The following is a 16956-nucleotide window of genomic DNA, read 5'->3' as shown; positions in this document are numbered from 1 at the left end:
GAAGGTCAGGAAGCAAGCTTTGGAACGACAGGAGTTCATCACAAAGGAGATCAGGAAATTGGAAGCGGCAGGTTTGGTGAGAGGAGTGCTTCATCCGACGTGGTTGGCCAATCCGGTGGTGGTGCGCAAGGCGAATTGGAAGTGGAGGCTTTGTATTGACTACATGGATGTCAATAAGGCTTGTCCTATGGACCCCTTCCCGTTGCCGCGCATCGACCAGATTGTTGAGTCCATGGCCGGGTGTGATCTGTTGTCATTCCTCGATGCCTACTCGGGCTATCTCCAGATCTTCATGGCAAGAGAAGATGAAGAGAAGACAGCCATTATCACCCCACGTGGTACGTATTGCTTTTTACGGATGCCTTTCGGGTTGAAGAGTGCTGGATCGACATTCACAAGGGCGGTCTAGATTGGTCTTGAGCCCCAGCTACATAGAAATATGGAAGCATATATGGATGACATAGTGGTCAAAACCAAGGACAAGGCGACCCTTTTACAAGACCTAGGAGAGACATTTGCCAACCTACGCAAGATCAACCTCAAGCTGAACCCTAAGAAGTGTGTCTTTGGCGTCCCATCAGGAAAACTTCTCTGGTTCTTTGTGTCGCAGCGTGGGATCGAGGCAAACCCAGAAAAGATCAAGGCTACTATGCAGATTGAGGCACCCAAGTGGATCAAGGATGTGCGCCAGCTCATTGGCTGCGTTGCCACCATGAGCAGGTTCATCTCCAAGTCCGATGAACGTGCCCTTCCCTTTTTCAAAATCTTGAAGAAGTCAGGCCCAATGGAGTGGACCACAGAGGCCGAGGCGACGTTGTAGGATCTGAAGAAATACCTTTCCTCTACGCCAATACTGTCGGCGTTCTGGGAACGGGGATCCCTAGACTTGCCTGCCTGCGGCCTGCGGCGTGGCTCAAAGGGGGCCCCAGCATGGCCCATCTTCATCAACATAGACCCAAGACCCTCGCGAGGGGCCAAGCCTCGCGGGGCGGACGACACAGAGCTTCCTCAAGCACGGCCTCATCAGGCTGGCTCGCGAGGAGGCGGAGAGATCAAGGCGGGGTACCTCACGAGGTGCCCGTGACGCAAGCCATGACGACCAAGGGTACCAGGCGGGTGCCAGCCCGCGCAGTGTCCTCCTTTCCTCTTTGGTGCAAAGGGAGCAAGCGCAGGCGAGAGCATCAAGCAAAGGCACCCGTTTCGGTGCAACGAGACCAAGACTAGCCCAATGGCAGGGAGGAAGTCATTGTGGAGCCCAAGCTAGCGTCACCACCAGAGCCTTTGGTAGGCAAGGACCAACTTTAGTCAGGATAAGTGTACTCGATGTTCCCATTCAAAATGGCCAATTGTTGGCGCCCTTCCCGCTCAATATTTGGGAAGAGGCCCAGGGCCTTTGCCTATAAATAGGACTAGCCACCCCCAGGGTAGAGGAGAGAGGAAATGAGTTGAGAGAAGAGATCAGAGAGGAAATGAGCTGAGAGAAGAGATCAGAGAGGATAGAAGGAGACCAGATCAGCAAGAGAGAGAGAGAGAGAAGGGTGACTGAACTCCTCCTAGCAGTTCATCCCCCCAGCCAAGAATAGACCCTCGCGAGGCTGTTCGTCCTTGTATTGTTCATCATCATCAGCCCAAGAGGCAATCCACCACACCACACAATGGAGTAGGGTATTACACCACAATGGTGGCCCGAACTAGTATAAACCCTGTGTCTCTTGTGCTATTCTTTCCATAGCTTAGATCTTAGCGAGGCGGAGGGGTGCAGGTAGGTAGAAGGCGAAATCTCCGCGCGCACCCCAGTGTTCGAACCTCAAGGGTCTGCCGGAACCCGAAACGCGACATTTGGCGCGCCAAGTAGGGGTGCGCCGGAATTCGTCTTCCACCGCCCCGTTCTCCTCTGACCATCGCGTCCATGTCTGACACTCGTCGGGCCCGCGCCGAGCGCCGGGCCGCTCTCGACTCCCGCGTCGCCCAGACGGCTCTAGTCGTCGGGCGTCCTCGCTGTTCCCCGTCACCTGCCGTCAATGCCGCCACCGGCCCGGCGGGACACGAGCAGCAAGCGTCGTCTCAGCATCCGTCCGTGTGGCAAGACGGCCGCACCGCTACTCCCTCGCTCACCCCAGCTGGTTCTTCGTCCCGCGCGCTCCGCGCACCCATGGAGGCTCGAGCTGCGCTCATCGTGGCAAACGAGCTCCTGCGCTACTGTCCCGTCAATGACGTCTACGAAGAATGGCTCGACCGCGTCGCCGAGCTCATCCGCGCCGCAGGGGGCTCTCCTGCGCCGTCCGTTCCGCTGCACCGCACCCCGCCCTGCGCGGGCAAGGAAGCTCCGGGGGCGCCCCAGCCGCCTCCTCCTCAAGAAGGTGCCCAGGCTCCAAGGTGCGTGGCCCCTAGGCGGAACCCACTCCGTCAGGTGCCGGCGCGGCAAGAGCAGAGCTGCCAAGAAATCCCTCGCCCGCAAGAAGCTCCCCGGGCGCTCCCTGCTCCAGCACGTCGCGACCATGCTCCTGCTCCCGCACGTCAAGACCCCGCGCTGCTCCCAGCTACAGCGCGTGGGGACCAGCAATACCAAGCTCTCCATCACCCTAGGCCTCCTGTGGGCACAGCAGGCTGCCGTGCCTTCAACACCGAGCTACGCAGCGTCGCGTGGCCCGGCAAGTTCAAGCCAGACCTACCTCCTCGTTATGACGGCACGACCGACCCTACGGAGTTCCTCCAGCTCTATGAGCTGGCCATCGAAGCTGCCAACGGAGACGAGAAGGTCATGGCGAACTGGTTTCCCATGGCGCTCAAGGACAGGGCCCGCACCTGGCTCCTGAACCTAGCTCCAGGCACGATCTCCTCCTGGGAAGAGATGCGCACCCGCTTCATCGCCAACTTCCAAGGTACTCGCGACCGGCCAGCCGCCATGAGCGACATGCGCTGCATCAAGCAACAACCCGGAGAGACCCTGCAAAAGTACATCCAGCGCTTCAACAACGCACGCCTCAAGATTCCCAAGGTGACCGAGGAGGCCATCATCTCAGCCTTCTCCGACGGCGTGCGCGACGTCAAGATGAAGGAGGAGCTGGCGATGCATGAAGACCAAGGATGTGAAGCGCAAGGGCGCTGCCGTGCTCGCGGCAGAACCGGACACCTAGCGGGGCAGAGATCAGCCTGAATCTTCCAAGGGCAGTCGGTACTGTGTGTACCACGACCTCCACACCCACAACACCAACGAATGTCAAGAGCTCCGAGCCGTACGAGAAGGAAGGATCGGCCATCGTCCCGACCGCGCTGACCGGGGCTACGGTCGAGGAGGAGGAAGAAACGCAGGACGCTGGGAAGACCGATGCCCGCGCCAAGGGTGGCGCAATCGACCTCGCGAGGATCGCTGGCAAGACCCGCCTCGTGAGGGAAACTGGACGGATCAGCCTCGCGAGGATCGCCCGCAAGGCAACGCCGGTCTCCCTCCACTGCCGCCGCAGCCAAGGAGAAACGAGGACCGCCATCAGGACGAGGGGGCTGGGGGCTTCCAGGAGCCGCACGCGATCGCCTGCATCCTGGGCGGGGCTCAAGCCCCAGCCTCTCAGCGCATCTTCAAGCAGTTCGCCCGCGAAGTGAATGCAGTCCTCCCCAAGCTCGAAGCCACGCGCCTCTCAGGTGGTCGGCGCGTGCCATCACGTTCAGCTCAGCGGATCAGCTCAAGTGTGCGGCCACGGCCGGAGTCCTCCCGATGCTTTGTTCCCCAATCATCAGCAACGTGCTGGTCACCAGGAACCTCATCGATGGCGGGGCAGGGCTCAACGTCCTGTCCGTGGAAACATCAACAATCTCCAAGTGCCCTACAACCAGCATCAGCCAACCAAGCCTTTCTCCGGAGTCGCCGACGGCTCCACGGTCCCGATTGGGCAGGTCCGCCTCCCTGTCACCTTCGGGGCGCGCAACAACTACCGCACCGAGCTCATCGACTTCGACGTCGCTCACATTCGCCTGCCGTACAACGCCATCCTGGGGTACCCAGCGCTGGCCAAGTTCATGGCCGTAACTCACCATGGCTACAACGTCCTCAAGATGCCGGGAAGTGGCGGAGTCATCACAGTGCCCTGTGAAGAGAAGGATGCGGTGTGTTCCCTGGAACGAGCCTTTCAGGCCGCATCACTAGAAGACACGGATCGCGGAAGCAGGAGCCTTCCCGAGGCCACCCCCAAGAAGAAGAAGACATCATCCAGGCCCGGCTCCTCAGGAGGCAGGCCCCTCAGGGCCCGCGCCTGCCCAGGGGGAACCTCCTTCCATCGCATAGGAAATCGCGCCCGACGCCGTCCTCAGGCAGGGCTCGGGGCTCTCCCCTGGAGGGCCACCGACCTGGCTAAGGTCACGAGGGAGGCGCTTGGGCACCACATGGAGGCGTGTTTCGAAGCACGTTTCCCTCAAGAAGGAGTAAGGCAAGGAGGGCCAGACCCTCAGGAGTTCGTCAGCAAGGCCATTCAGGAGCTACAAGAGTCAAGAGTCATGAGAGGCGGCCGCCGCCTACCAGCTGTGGCTCCCCATCCAGGCGAGGATGGTGGGCTGCGCGTCTGCATCGACATACCCGGGCTCAATCGAGTCGCCTCTCTGGAGTGCCTCTGGTCCTCGCGAGTGGGGCGCTGCGAAGGTCCACCCCACAGCTACGTTCGCATGCCTTACGGCTTGCCGAGCGCGGCTGCCACGTACCAGTGCCTCATGAGGGGCATCATGGAGGCTCAAGAGGCCAGGCATTCTGTAGCCCTCGCGGAGATGGAGATGGTTCGCGAGTAGCCACCAGCGCCTCCGGAGCCTCCCGAGGCCCCTGGGCCTGGGGGCTCGTGAGGATCGGCTTCCGCAGCCCACCGAGTCTGCTACACCAATGCTGCTTCGTCCTCAACTTCATCAGGTGACATCTTTCAAGTTTCATTTCCAGCTGGGAGTGCCCCCCAGGGCTGCATTATTCCAAGGCCGCGTGGGTCCGTCCCTGCGGCATGTATCCCTTTCATTTCATGTTGCAAGCTTACTTTGTTGGGGCCCCCCTCGGGATGCATCATCCCCAAGTCGCTCGGGCTAGACCCAGCGGCATGTATCCCCTTTTGCGTTTATTTCCGGCTATGCGCTCGACCCACCATGCTTGATTATTTGATGCCGGTCCACGGCACCTCTTCTTCTCCATGTCGACCACTTGCACGTTAAAGGGGGGGTACCTGAGCATCGTGACTCAGGGCTCTTACTAGCTCTCCAGCCCTCACCCTCTGGCCTTGTCCACAGCATCGCGACCTGGCATACCAGCGACGGCTAAGACCAGCTCGAGGGCCGGGACCCGAGGACGTAGAGTGCCGGCATCTAACCAAATTTGGAGTAACACATCACAAGATAAGGCCCAGTGCCAGGCGCAACCCGCCTAGAGGTAGGGCCCCGTGAGTCCCGCGCTGGCTCACGGGTGCCCAGATACACCTCGGTAGGCCCTACCGTGCCAGCCATGTGTCAGGGCGGGGCTGTACACTCCCCGGGGGCTCCTCCCGGAGGGGAGCCCCCTCCCACGTACCAGTGGAAGCACCATGCTCCGTGCTGGCTGATGACACTGCCAAGGAGCGGCTATGCCCGTACGCATACGGAAGCGCTATGCTCCGCGCTGGTGATAAACAACTGAGGGTGGCCCCCGGGCCGCACTAACCTCAGGGAGCCCAGAGCTCAGTGTCTAGCCTCATCGTAACACCTCCCCTCGGGAGTGCCGCGCGAGGGGGCTGGGCGCGGGGGCTGCGCCTGGGTCACGCCCAGACGCACGCCACCCAGCCAGGCCCCCCCGGGCCTATTTCATCGCGCATCTCTCCCCGAACGGAGCCAAGGTACGAAGGCCGTTTGAGCATCAAGGGGGACTCCTGAGCATCGTGACTCAGGAGCCTAACTTGTCACATAGCCCCTCACTCCTTGGTCCTGTCCTGGTTTCCGATCGGGGCTAACGGCGGCTGAGGTATGCGCGGGGCCGGGCTCTGCCGGCGTAGAACATAAGCAAGTAGGAAGGAAAAGCGCAAATTTCAAGGAATTCAAAAGCAAATATTACAGTCCACACTATTATCTCAATGCCAAACGCAAGTTTAAAAGCCTCCCCGAGGCATGATACATGTGCAGGAATTGAAAGCAGGACATGAGCCACAACGGAGTCACTTGTCGGCGGCGGAGCAGCGCGGAGTGGCTCCGCCTCATGGAGCAGCAGGGTCGGCAGCGCCTCGCTTCTGCTTGGTGCTGAAGGCCTGGAACTTCCCCAGCAGAGCCTCCGCGTGACCCTTCACGGCCTCGGCAGCGGCAGCAGCACGCTCGCCGCTTGCTGGCTCCAACAGGCTATCGAGGTCGACGCTGGGATCGCGAAGGTAGATGTGGGTGAGGACCCGCGTCAGCGCTGCAGAAGATAGGACACGCGCCTCGGCTTCGGCCGTGGGGCCAAGGCCAAGGGCGACATCTTCAAGAGCGCGAACCAGGAAGGGAAGCAGCTTGGCGGGGCCGTCCTCGGCGCCAGCCAGCGGGCTCTCCAGGCCGCTGTCGTAAAGCGTCCTCAGCGAGGAGCGAGCCTTCGCCTCCATCTTCGCGAAGGCCACGCGGTCCTCGGCAAGAACCTGGGCCTTGTCGTCCAGCTCAACCTTCCTCACCCCCAACTCCTGCTTCAGCGCCTAGGTGGTCACGACACCTCCTGAGCTTGGCCTCCCGGTCCTTGACGACTGCCTCGCGAGCCTTCACGCCTTCTTCCTGCTCTTGGCGAAGGCGGGCCTCTTTCACGAGCTGGTCCCGCAGGCCTTGCAACTCGTCCTCCAGCACCTTGCAGCTACCACTGACGTCGACAACCTCCCCCAGGGCGGCATCACGAGCAGCCTTCGCCTCAAGGACGACCTGCCTCTCCTCGTCACAAGCCGTCGAGGCCTGGACCAGCGCCGCCCGAATCGAAGCGTCGAAGCAAATCCATCCTGAAGCCAGCTCCAAGCGCCCGGCCACTATGCGAGGGTCGACGCCAAGAAGATCCTGCCGTAGCCGGCCCAGCTCAGCAGCAGCACGATCTAGAACGGCAAGAGGATTCGGAGAGATAGCAGTCGGTGGAGTAGGAGGAGAAGGCGGCGGCGCGACCACATCATCCTGAGGCGGAGCTTGCTGCGCCCCAATGGCTCTGGTGGCGGCAGCAGGCAAAGGCACCTCGGCAGTCGCTTGGGCCATGGGGGCTGAGCTCGCCCTAGCCGGCTCAGCCAGGCCTCGCGAAGACGACCGGGCAGGAGAGGCCCGTGCGTCGCGGTCACCTTCCTTCGCGGGCAGAGGCACTGCCCTGGATGGAACCTCAGGAGCTCCCTTCGGCTTCTTTGCTGCGGGCGCCAGCCTATCCAAGAGACGCGGACGACAAGCCTCAACAGCAGAACAAGAAATAAAGACAAGAATCAAGCGCTTATGGGTCATCGCCAGTGAGCTCAGTCAGCCTCCGGCCAAATTTGAAGCCTGAAAGCCGGCTGGAAGGGTCAACCTCGGGAAGCTCGGAAGCGGAAGGCGCATCTGCGATCCGCCTCGGGGCCGGGGCAGACCCGCGGGAGATCAGCCCGGTCCTATCCTTCTTCGGGATCAGGGGCAAGCTCCCGCCGCTCTGCTCATCATCAGCCTCATCGTCATCGCTCGGAGAGAGGCGGAGAGCGCGGGACCTGCGCCGAAGGAGGGGAGCCCTCGACTCTCCGTCAGTTGCCTCGGAGTCAGGCCCTTTTTCTCGCTCCCTCCTTCCTCCTCCTCGCTGTAGTCATCGGAGGACACGTCCACCGGTTCCTCAGGAACCCCCGTGGGAATGGGCCCGTCCCCGTTGAAGACGGGCATGGACTCCACTACCTGCTCCCAGTCGTCACGGAGGAGCAAGGGCGTAGGAGCGCCCTCCAACCTCGCCACATCGCCCCCGACCAGAGATTGGAGGACCGCAGCCAGATCTTCGCCGGCCAAGGCGGCGGGGCTCGGATGGGGCCTCCACATCGGAAGAGAGTACTGTCGAAGCGGAGCCAGCTAGTGCTCCAGGAATTCCCTCAACAGAGACGCGCCGGTCAGCTTCGCCGCCACCATGTTGGCCGGCCTCAGACCCGCGTCCATCTTCTCCAACACCAGCTTCGCGCGGGGGTCCGCGAGCTCCGCTCGACCCCAATCGCTGGAGCTCGTGGGTTGCTCCGTGGGCAAGATCAGCCAAGGGTGGATGCGCCCAACATCAGCCAACACCCACTTGCTCCTGAAGCCCTCAATCCTTTTCCCGGGGTTCGAAATGGCAATGGAGCCACCGTACTCGACGAAGCTCGCGCATGCGGAAGTAGGACCGCGAGAGGTCCGGTGGTAGAAGTAGTGGCGCAGCAAGGCCACTGAGGGCTGCACCCCTATGTGGGCCTCGCAGTAATAGGCAAAGATTGCCAGGAGAAGGACGGAGTTGGGGTGGAGATGCAGAGCCTGTAGCCTATAATGACTGAGGACAGAGAAGAAGAACTCGGAGAAGGGAGGCACCAGGCCAGCAGCAATGGCGCTTACAAAGAGCAGATAGAAGGTGCTCCCTTGGCCCTCAGGGGTGGCGGAGCCAGCCTTGAGCACCTTCGCCCCGTCGATGCCCTGTGCCGCCACCATCTGGCGCAACCGGGCGAGGCTCGCCTCCGACACATTCGTCGAATCCAGGGCAGACGAGTACCAAGCCCCGGTCGGGGACTGACGAGGCGCCATGGCTTCCTAGGTCACGCGGTCGGAGTGGATCTGGAAATTTTGGAGGAAGGAAGGAGAGGCGCAGGAAAGGGGATCTGAGCAGCAACGGGAGAAAGCAAAGAAAGCAAAGCCTAGGCAGATGCCGCTCCTTTATCAACATGCGCGGTTGCTATGGCGCTCACATCCAATCAACCGCCATGCGGCGCCCAAGGCCGCAGGCTGTTAGGGCCCGCGGCGCTTCGCCCTTGCCCTTTCGCCTCCCTGCACGGCCAAGTCCGGGCGCGCCTTGGGCCCGGGGGCTACTGTCGGTGTTCTGGGAATGGGGGTCCCTAGACTTGCCTGCCTGCGGCCTGCGGCGTGGCTCAAAGGGGGGCCCAGCGCGGCCCATCTTCATCAACACAGACCCAAGACCCTCGCGAGGGGCCAAGCCTCGCGGGGCGGACGACACAGAGCTTCCTCAGGCACGGCCTCATCAGGCTGGCTCGCGAGGAGGCGGCGAGATCAAGGCGGGGTACCTCACAAGGTGCCCGTGACGCAAGCCATGACGACCAAGGGTGCCAGGCGGGCGCCAGCCCGCGTAGTGTCCTCCTTTCCTCTTTGGTGCAAAGGGAGCAAGCCCAGGTGAGAGCATCAAGCACAGGCACTCGTTTCGGTGCAACGAGACCAAGACCAGCCCAACGGCAGGGAGGAAGTCATTGTGGAGCCCAAGCTAGCGTCACCATCAGAGACTTTGGCAGGCGAGGACCAACTTTAGTCAGGATAAGTGTACCCAATGTTCCCCTTCAAAGTGGCCAATTGTTGGCGCCCTTCCCGCTCAATATTTGGGAAGAGGCCCAGGGCCTTTGCCTATAAATAGGACTAGCCACCCCCAGGGTAGAGGAGAGAGGAAATGAGTTGAGAGAAGAGATCAGAGAGGAAATGAGTTGAGAGAAGAGATCAGAGAGGAAATGAGCTGAGAGAAGAGATCAGAGATGATAGAAGGAGACCAGATCGGCAAGAGAGAGAGAGAGAAGGGTGACTGAACTCCTCCTAGCAGTTCATCCCACTAGCCAAGAACAGACCCTCGCGAGGCTGTTCTTCCTTGTATTGTTCATCATCATTAGCCCAAGAGGCAATCCACCACGCCACACACTGGAGTAGGGTATTACACCACAACGGTGGCCCGAACCAGTATAAACCCTGTGTCTCTTATGTTGTTCTTTCCATAGCTTAGATCTTAGCGAGGCGGAGGGGTGCAGGTAGGTAGAAGGCGAAATCTCCACGCACACCCCAGTGTTCGAACCTCAAGGGTCTGTCGGAACCCGAAACCCGACAAATACGGGTTGCACCTAAACCAGAAGAGACGTTGTTGCTGTATCTGGCGGCAACGAATCAAGTGGTCAGTGCCACACTAGTGGCATAGAGGGAGGTCGACGAAGAGGCAGTGGCCATGGCAGGACCGGCGTATGGCAAGTCAGGGATTCCCCTGGCAGGGCCTGGTGATGGCAAGGCAAGGTCCCCGGCAGAATCCGACACCATCGGGGCAGGGTCCGCGCAGCCAAGTGAACTGGTGCAGAAGAAGAGGATGATGCAGCACCCAGTTTACTTTGTCAGCTCCCTCTTGCAGGGGGCCAGGTCAAGGTACTCCAATGTGCAGAAATCGCTCTTCGGCCTCCTTATGGCCTCGAGGAAACTGCGTAATTACTTCCAAGCCCACGAGATTACTGTCGTCACCCACCTCCCGTTGCAATGGATACTGCACAACCCAGATGCAACCGGAAGGATTGTGTAGTGGGCCTTGGAGTTGTCGAGCTTTGGGTTGAAGTTTGAAAGTACTTCGACAATCCAGAGCAGAGTCTTGGCGGAGTTCATTGCAAAATGGACCTCAACGCCCGATGAGGAAATCCAGAAGACCGCTCTCCCCGGCAAGGAGGTAAGTCGCGACTGGATCATGTACCTTGACGGGGCTTTCTCGCTGCAAGGCACCGGTGCCGGTGTGCTCCTTGTCGCACCCACGGGAGAGCACCTCAAGTATGTGATCCAGATGCATTTTCCTAGGGAGATGTCCACAAACAACACTACTGAGTACGAGGCGTTGCTCGCCGGTCTTAGGATCACGGCAGACCTCGGGGTGAAGAAGCTCATCGTCAGGGGTGATTCGCAGCTTGTCGTCAGACAGGTCAACAAAGATTACTAGAGTCCGTTGATGGAGGCCTACGTAGATGAGGTGAGGAAGCTGGAGGAGCACTTCGATGGTATTCAAGCGGAGCACGTTCACCGAGCAGAGAACGACATCACTGACTACCTGTCAAAGCGCGCTGCATTCAAGCTACCTGTGGAACCAGGTACCTTTTTGCTTCGGCTGAGTCAACCATCCATCGAACCGTCAACAGAGCGGAACAAGCGGATGAAATCGGGCCACGGCAAGTACTTCCCCGCCGAGCCCCAGGGGCCCCGGCAAGAGTGTTACTGCGGATTCCGAGCCTGCCAAGGGGCAGCTGGCTCCGGTAGGGCGCCAAGCCCTGGCCGTAGAGACGGCTGCCCCCCATGGCGGAAGAGATGCCTTTGGTCCTTGCCGTCGAGCCCCAGGCTCCGGCATGGGCACACCATACCGTCTCTTTCCTCCAGACAGGGGAACTTCCTGAAGAGCAGGAAGAACTGGAAAAAGTACCCCGTCGGTCTGCCTTGTACCAGTTCGTCGATGACGTCTTGTACAGAAAAAGACCGAAGGGTGTGAAATTGAAGTGCATTCCCCGGGAGGAAGGACTGGAGGTGTTGGCAGAGATACATGGAGGCATATGTGGCTCCCAGATAGGGTCAAGGGCCCTTGCCGACAAGGCATTCCGGCAAGGCTTCTTCTGGCCCACTGCCCTCCAGGATGCGATGTCACTCGTAACCAGGTGTGAAGCGTGCCAGTTCCATTCAAAGAAGCTTCATCAACCAGCTCAAGCCCTTCAAGCAATTCCTCTCTCCTGGTCGTTTTCGGTATGGGGGGCTCGACATACTGGGCCCTTCCCCTGTGTTATCAGGGGCTTTGAGTCCTTGTACATTGCAATCGACAAGTTCACAAAGTGGCCAGAAGTGGAAGCAGTGAGGAAGGTGACAGCACAGTCAGCCGTCAAGTTCTTCAGGGGACTAGTCTGCCGTTTTGGTGTGCCAAACAAAGTCATCACCGACAACGGCATGCAGTTCACAAGCCACGCCTTCATGAAGTACATTCGACACCTCGGCAGCAAGGTCTGTTTTGCTTCTGTGGCACACCCACGGAGCAACGGCCAGGTGCAGAGGCCAAATGCTGTAGTACTGCGAGGCCTGAGAACAAAGACTTTTGACAAGCGGCACAAAAGCGGAAGGCGCAGGATTGATGAGTTGCCGGCGGTTCTTTGGTCTATCAGAACGATGCCAAATCGAGCTACCGGCTAGACACCCTTTGCCCTGGTATACGGGGCAGAAGAAGTTCTCCCCACGGAACTCATATACGGGTCACCTCGAGTGCTTGCTTATGACGAGCTTGAGAAAGAGCAATTGCAGCAAGATGACACAACACTCCTTGAGGAAGATCGTCTTCGGGCGGCTGTGAGAGCAGCACGCTACCGGCAAGCCTTGCGCCGCTACCATAGCTGCAAGGTCCATGCCCGAAGCTTTGAGGAAGGCGACCTTGTTCTTCGGCGCGTTTATTCGGAAAATAATTCCAACAAGTTGACGCCAAAGTGGGGAGGCCCTTATCAGGTAATACGAGTCACCAGGCCCGGCGCAGTCCGCCTGGAGACCGAAGAAGCTGTCCCAGTAAGAAATTCTTGGAACATCGAACATCTTCGCAAGTTTTACCCATAAGGCACAGTTGTCGGGCCTCCCGGCGAACCACCTTTTGTACAAGCCTTGCAGGCAAGGCATGTAACCCTCTATACAAGGCCAGGCACAGACCTTGAGCATAAATAAACGAAGTGCTGGCGCCCTAAGTTATAGCATGCATGCTAGGGCAAATCATTCCCTCGGTTAGGGTTGATAGTGCTTAGCGGTGACTAACTCCTAGCCTAGAGGTCGAGTTTGCGTCTTTCTCTTCTCTTTGGTTCGTAGGGCACGCGGACACTTCTGCTGAGCCGCTTGGGAAAAAGAGAACAAACTGGTGCTCCGGCTTCGGCAAGCCAAGACTGCCGGGGGCTGAAGATACAAGGATCCAACCACGACAAGCCAAGGTTGCCGGGGGCTGCGGATTCAGATAAGTCTTTCATCCCCCTGTTATGCATTTTCGTATAGAACTGGGACATGTGAAACCTCGTTTATGTTCTTGAAACCATCGTGCTCCCCCTTTCCTGTACCCAAGAGCTACCTCCTAGGTCGAAATTTGGTAGTAGTTGCGGTGGCGAGGATATGAACGAGGAGCCTAACTCTACTTCGCCTTGCCTCCGCCAAGAGCGCGAGAATAGTCGACCGAAGTGAAGAGATGGCAAGGCCTATTGCCGGGAAACAATGTTTATCTTAAGAATAACAAGGATTCATCCTTGGCATGGGCCTCGCTCAGGCACAAAGAACCCTACAAGCACCCTTTTTCATTAAAAAGATCCCATATGGGTACAGTTCATACGAAATTAAAAACATGAGCAATGGGATAACAAGTCTTAAAATTAACAACCGCCCGTAGGCTTACGAACTAAAAAAAGATAAGATGCCCATAATCCCTTTCTTGTCCCACTCCTCAGAAGGTGGAACAAGAGGGAAGGAGGGCGAAAAGAGCGCCTAGGTGAGGTGTGAGGAGCAGAAGGCACCAAGAGAACGTCCCGGTGCCGGGAGGGAGCCGGAAGATGGGCCGGCAGTATGCGACGAAGGCATCGGTGCCCGCGTACTCTGACTTGATGGCTGCCACCCGCCTTATTCGCCCTCTCTGGCCCTCCTACGCTAGCCGCCCAAGGAGACGACGGGGAGCACCCTGATGGAGAGCTTGGCGGGATTGGCCCTCGGCAAGGCGCGTGGCCGAGGGAGGGGCGGCGCAGTCAGTCGGAGTCGGCATCCTACTGCTTGACTCCATCGCCGTCGTTGTCCTCCTCGTCACTCCCGCTTGAGGAGGAATCTTCATCGTCGGAGGAGCTCTCCACGCAGCACTTCAAGCGAGTTCCAAGATCTCCGAAGACCTTGACGGAGAGCAGGCTGCCCTCCATTAACTTGAAGTAGAGGACAAGCCCCGCCATCAGGCTATGGTTGCGTGTGAACGTCTTCCATCCACGGCGGAGGTACATGACATGAGTGGCAGGGAAGTCGACATCGACCCACGTGCCGCCGTTCCAGCAACCCTTCATGAGCAACCAGAGGGTCTGGGGTTGATCCAGCTCCATCTCCCGAGCAAAGGTAGTAGGGAGACGGAGGTGGCGACTTGGTGGCCAGCGTAGCCTAATGAAGAAATCGCGGGGCTGGTCCCCGACGTGGTGCTCCGTCTGGGACGCATCGCTGGCGGAGGTGAGGCTGATGCGACGCCCCGTCCTCCTCTCTCCCGAGCGCCACGATGACCTCGACCTCGCCCCCTCCCCCTTCTTCTCGTGCCCGGTTCCGCCGCCACCACCTCTTGGAAAGGAGGAACATGCTGGCGAGAAGCGACCCTCGCCGCCACCGTCGAAGGGCCAGCGCTTCCTCTCGTCATGGCGATGGAAGAAAGAAGCAGAGGTGGAAGTAGATGGATGATGGAAGAACGTGGAATGCTGCCCCACCTCCCCTCCTTATAAAGGGGCGGAATCGGGGCTCGGTCGCCCCACTCGACCAATCCGGTCATCGGGGGCGCAGGGAATCAGGACCGGCCAGCTGCCCCAATCAGCGACGTCCCGATTTCCCACCTCCACCTCCAGCCACCTGCATCAGGGACACATGGCGAGCGAGCAGCATTGAAGGGACAGGCGAAGCGGCCTCTCCACACCCCGTGATCGTGGGGCGCGGGCGCGTTGAAGGCCATGACCCGAGTCCACCCGAGTAAATGTGACGGGCCTCCACGCCTCCCTCCTTTTATGGGGAAGGCGCGAGCCACCTCTTTACCATGATGTGACGCATGCATGCAGGAACCACCCCATGCATGACCCCCACGTCACACACGACCCTCCACGTCGGTCATTCGACATGGGTCGTGGGGAAGCGCAGCGGATGGGAAGTTACTACGGTAAAATCCGCCCCACCTGCCCGCGCACCGTTCTGGGCCTAGCCCAAATGTGTCGCGCTTATGTGTGGCCAGGCCCGGGGGCTCCTGTCGGTGTACAAAAGTAGGGGCTCTCCTTTTGAGCCCTTTACTTGTGCACGAGCAGTCAGAGCCACGCGCCGCGACCAGACTTAGCAGGGCAAAGGAGGGAAGCCAGAGAGAAGCCAAAGAACAAGACAACCAAGGCGACGCCAAGACCGGAAGTGCAGGAGGGAAAGAGGGCAAGGTGGACTCCCTCGGCAAGATCCTTGCCAAGGCCCCCCTCCCCCCCGCAGCCCCAGCAAGAGCCTTGCCAGGGCCAACTTGCCCGATGACAGCGGAGCGAACCACCCTTGAGCCCACCGGCTCCAACCTAACCAACTGCGTTGGAACCAGGGCTCGGCAGGTGCCTCTGTGGTGGCATGCAAATCTTCGTCAAGCTGATAAATATACGAGTTCAGATGAGGACTAGAAGACGACGACCCTCGGTAGGATCCTAGCCGAGGAAATCCACAAGACCCCCGGCAAGACCCTTGCCGGGGATGACAGCAACTGCCGGGACCCCTAGCAAGAACCTTGCCGAGGGCGTCAGCAGGGCCACTTCTAGGCCCACACCAGCCAAGAATCCACCGCCGTTTGCATGCAGCTGCCAGCCCAACCAGCTAGGCAGGCACCTGCATGGAAATATTCAGCTTCCAGGCCAAATCAGCAAGCACCTGCGTGGCGGCATGCAGATCTTCATGAAGGCCCTACCACCGCGCCACCTCAGCTGCCTGCCTGCTTGCCTACATGGCGCTACATGCATCACCAGCCCGGGCGCGTGTCAAAGTGAGACGGAGCAGCAATGGAAGGGACGGGCCTTGTTCCCGTCCCCGATAAAGCTAATGGACACCTACGTAGCACATTTAATGCACATTGTCCTATAATTTCGTGCGATAAGCTCGCGCACTGTAGGCCTTTCCACCTCCTATGTGCCATTGTGGCAGCCCCTTTTTCCTATAAAAGGAGGCCCGAGGCGACCAGGAGAGGGATTCAGCTTTTTGGGACAACACAACCACCATAGCTAGTTCAAAAAGCTCAAGAACACTCCATACATCCACCAAAGCAGGACTAGGGTTTTACGCATGCCCGCGGCCTGAACATGGGTAAATTACCCGTTTGCTTGCACCTAAACCTGCTCTTCTCATGACCCCGCGCTCGCCGACCATAGAAGGGATCCTAGTGATACCATAGGTGTCGTTCTCACCGACACGGAGGGAGCAGCATTCATATCCTTTATCATGACACCTTCCATCGTATGGGTTTGACGGATAAAAATCTAAAACCGTTAAACACTGTTTTCCATGGAGTGGTGTCTGGTAAGTCGACGTATCCAGTTGGTAAGATAGCCCTGGAAGTTGCTTTTGGAGATGATCATGATTCTAGGTCAGAGACGTTGACCTTTGAGGTGGTGAAAATCAAGAGCCCTTATCATGCACTGTTTGGACGATCGACTTATGCTAAGTTTATGGCAAGACCCTGTTATGTTTATCTGCAGCTCAAGATGTCGGGTCATAAGGGGACCATCACGGTACATGGGAGCCAAAAGATAGCTTTGGAATGTGAAGAAGGTGATGCGGGTTATGTTGAGTCGATTTGTGCAATAGAGGAGTTGAATTTTTATAAGGACAATGTTGATCCGGCAGATATGACTTCTTTGTAAAAGCCAACTACAGAGCATGAAACCAAGTTAGTTGGTTTTGTTCCTGGCGATTCATCCAAGCAGTTTAGCATCAGTGCTAATCTGGATCCGATATAGGAAAGCGCGCTCATCGAGTTCATCCGTGAGAACCGGGACATCCTTGCATGGAAACCTTCTGACATGCCAGGTGTACCGAGGGAACTCGCTGAGCACACTCTTAATATTGATCCCAAGTTTAAACCGGTCAAGCAGTTTCTCCGCCGCTTGAACGAAGAAAGGCATAAGGCTATTGGTGAGGAGGTAGCCCGGCTCCTGACAGCCGGGGTTATTGTTGAAGTATTGCAACCTGAGTGGTTGGCTAACCCGGTGCTGGTACTTAAGATGAATGGCACTTGGCGCATGTGTGTGGACTACACAGATTTAAACAAGGCTTGTCCAGCTGATCCTTTCGCCTTTCCTCGTATTGATC

Source organism: Triticum urartu, chromosome 2A (assembly GCF_056163025.1).
Source record: "Triticum urartu cultivar PI428250 chromosome 2A, HENAU_Tu73, whole genome shotgun sequence".
Lineage (NCBI taxonomy): Eukaryota > Viridiplantae > Streptophyta > Magnoliopsida > Poales > Poaceae > Triticum > Triticum urartu.
The sequence above is the reverse complement of the archived record's forward strand: the minus strand, read 5'-3'. Positions refer to the sequence as shown.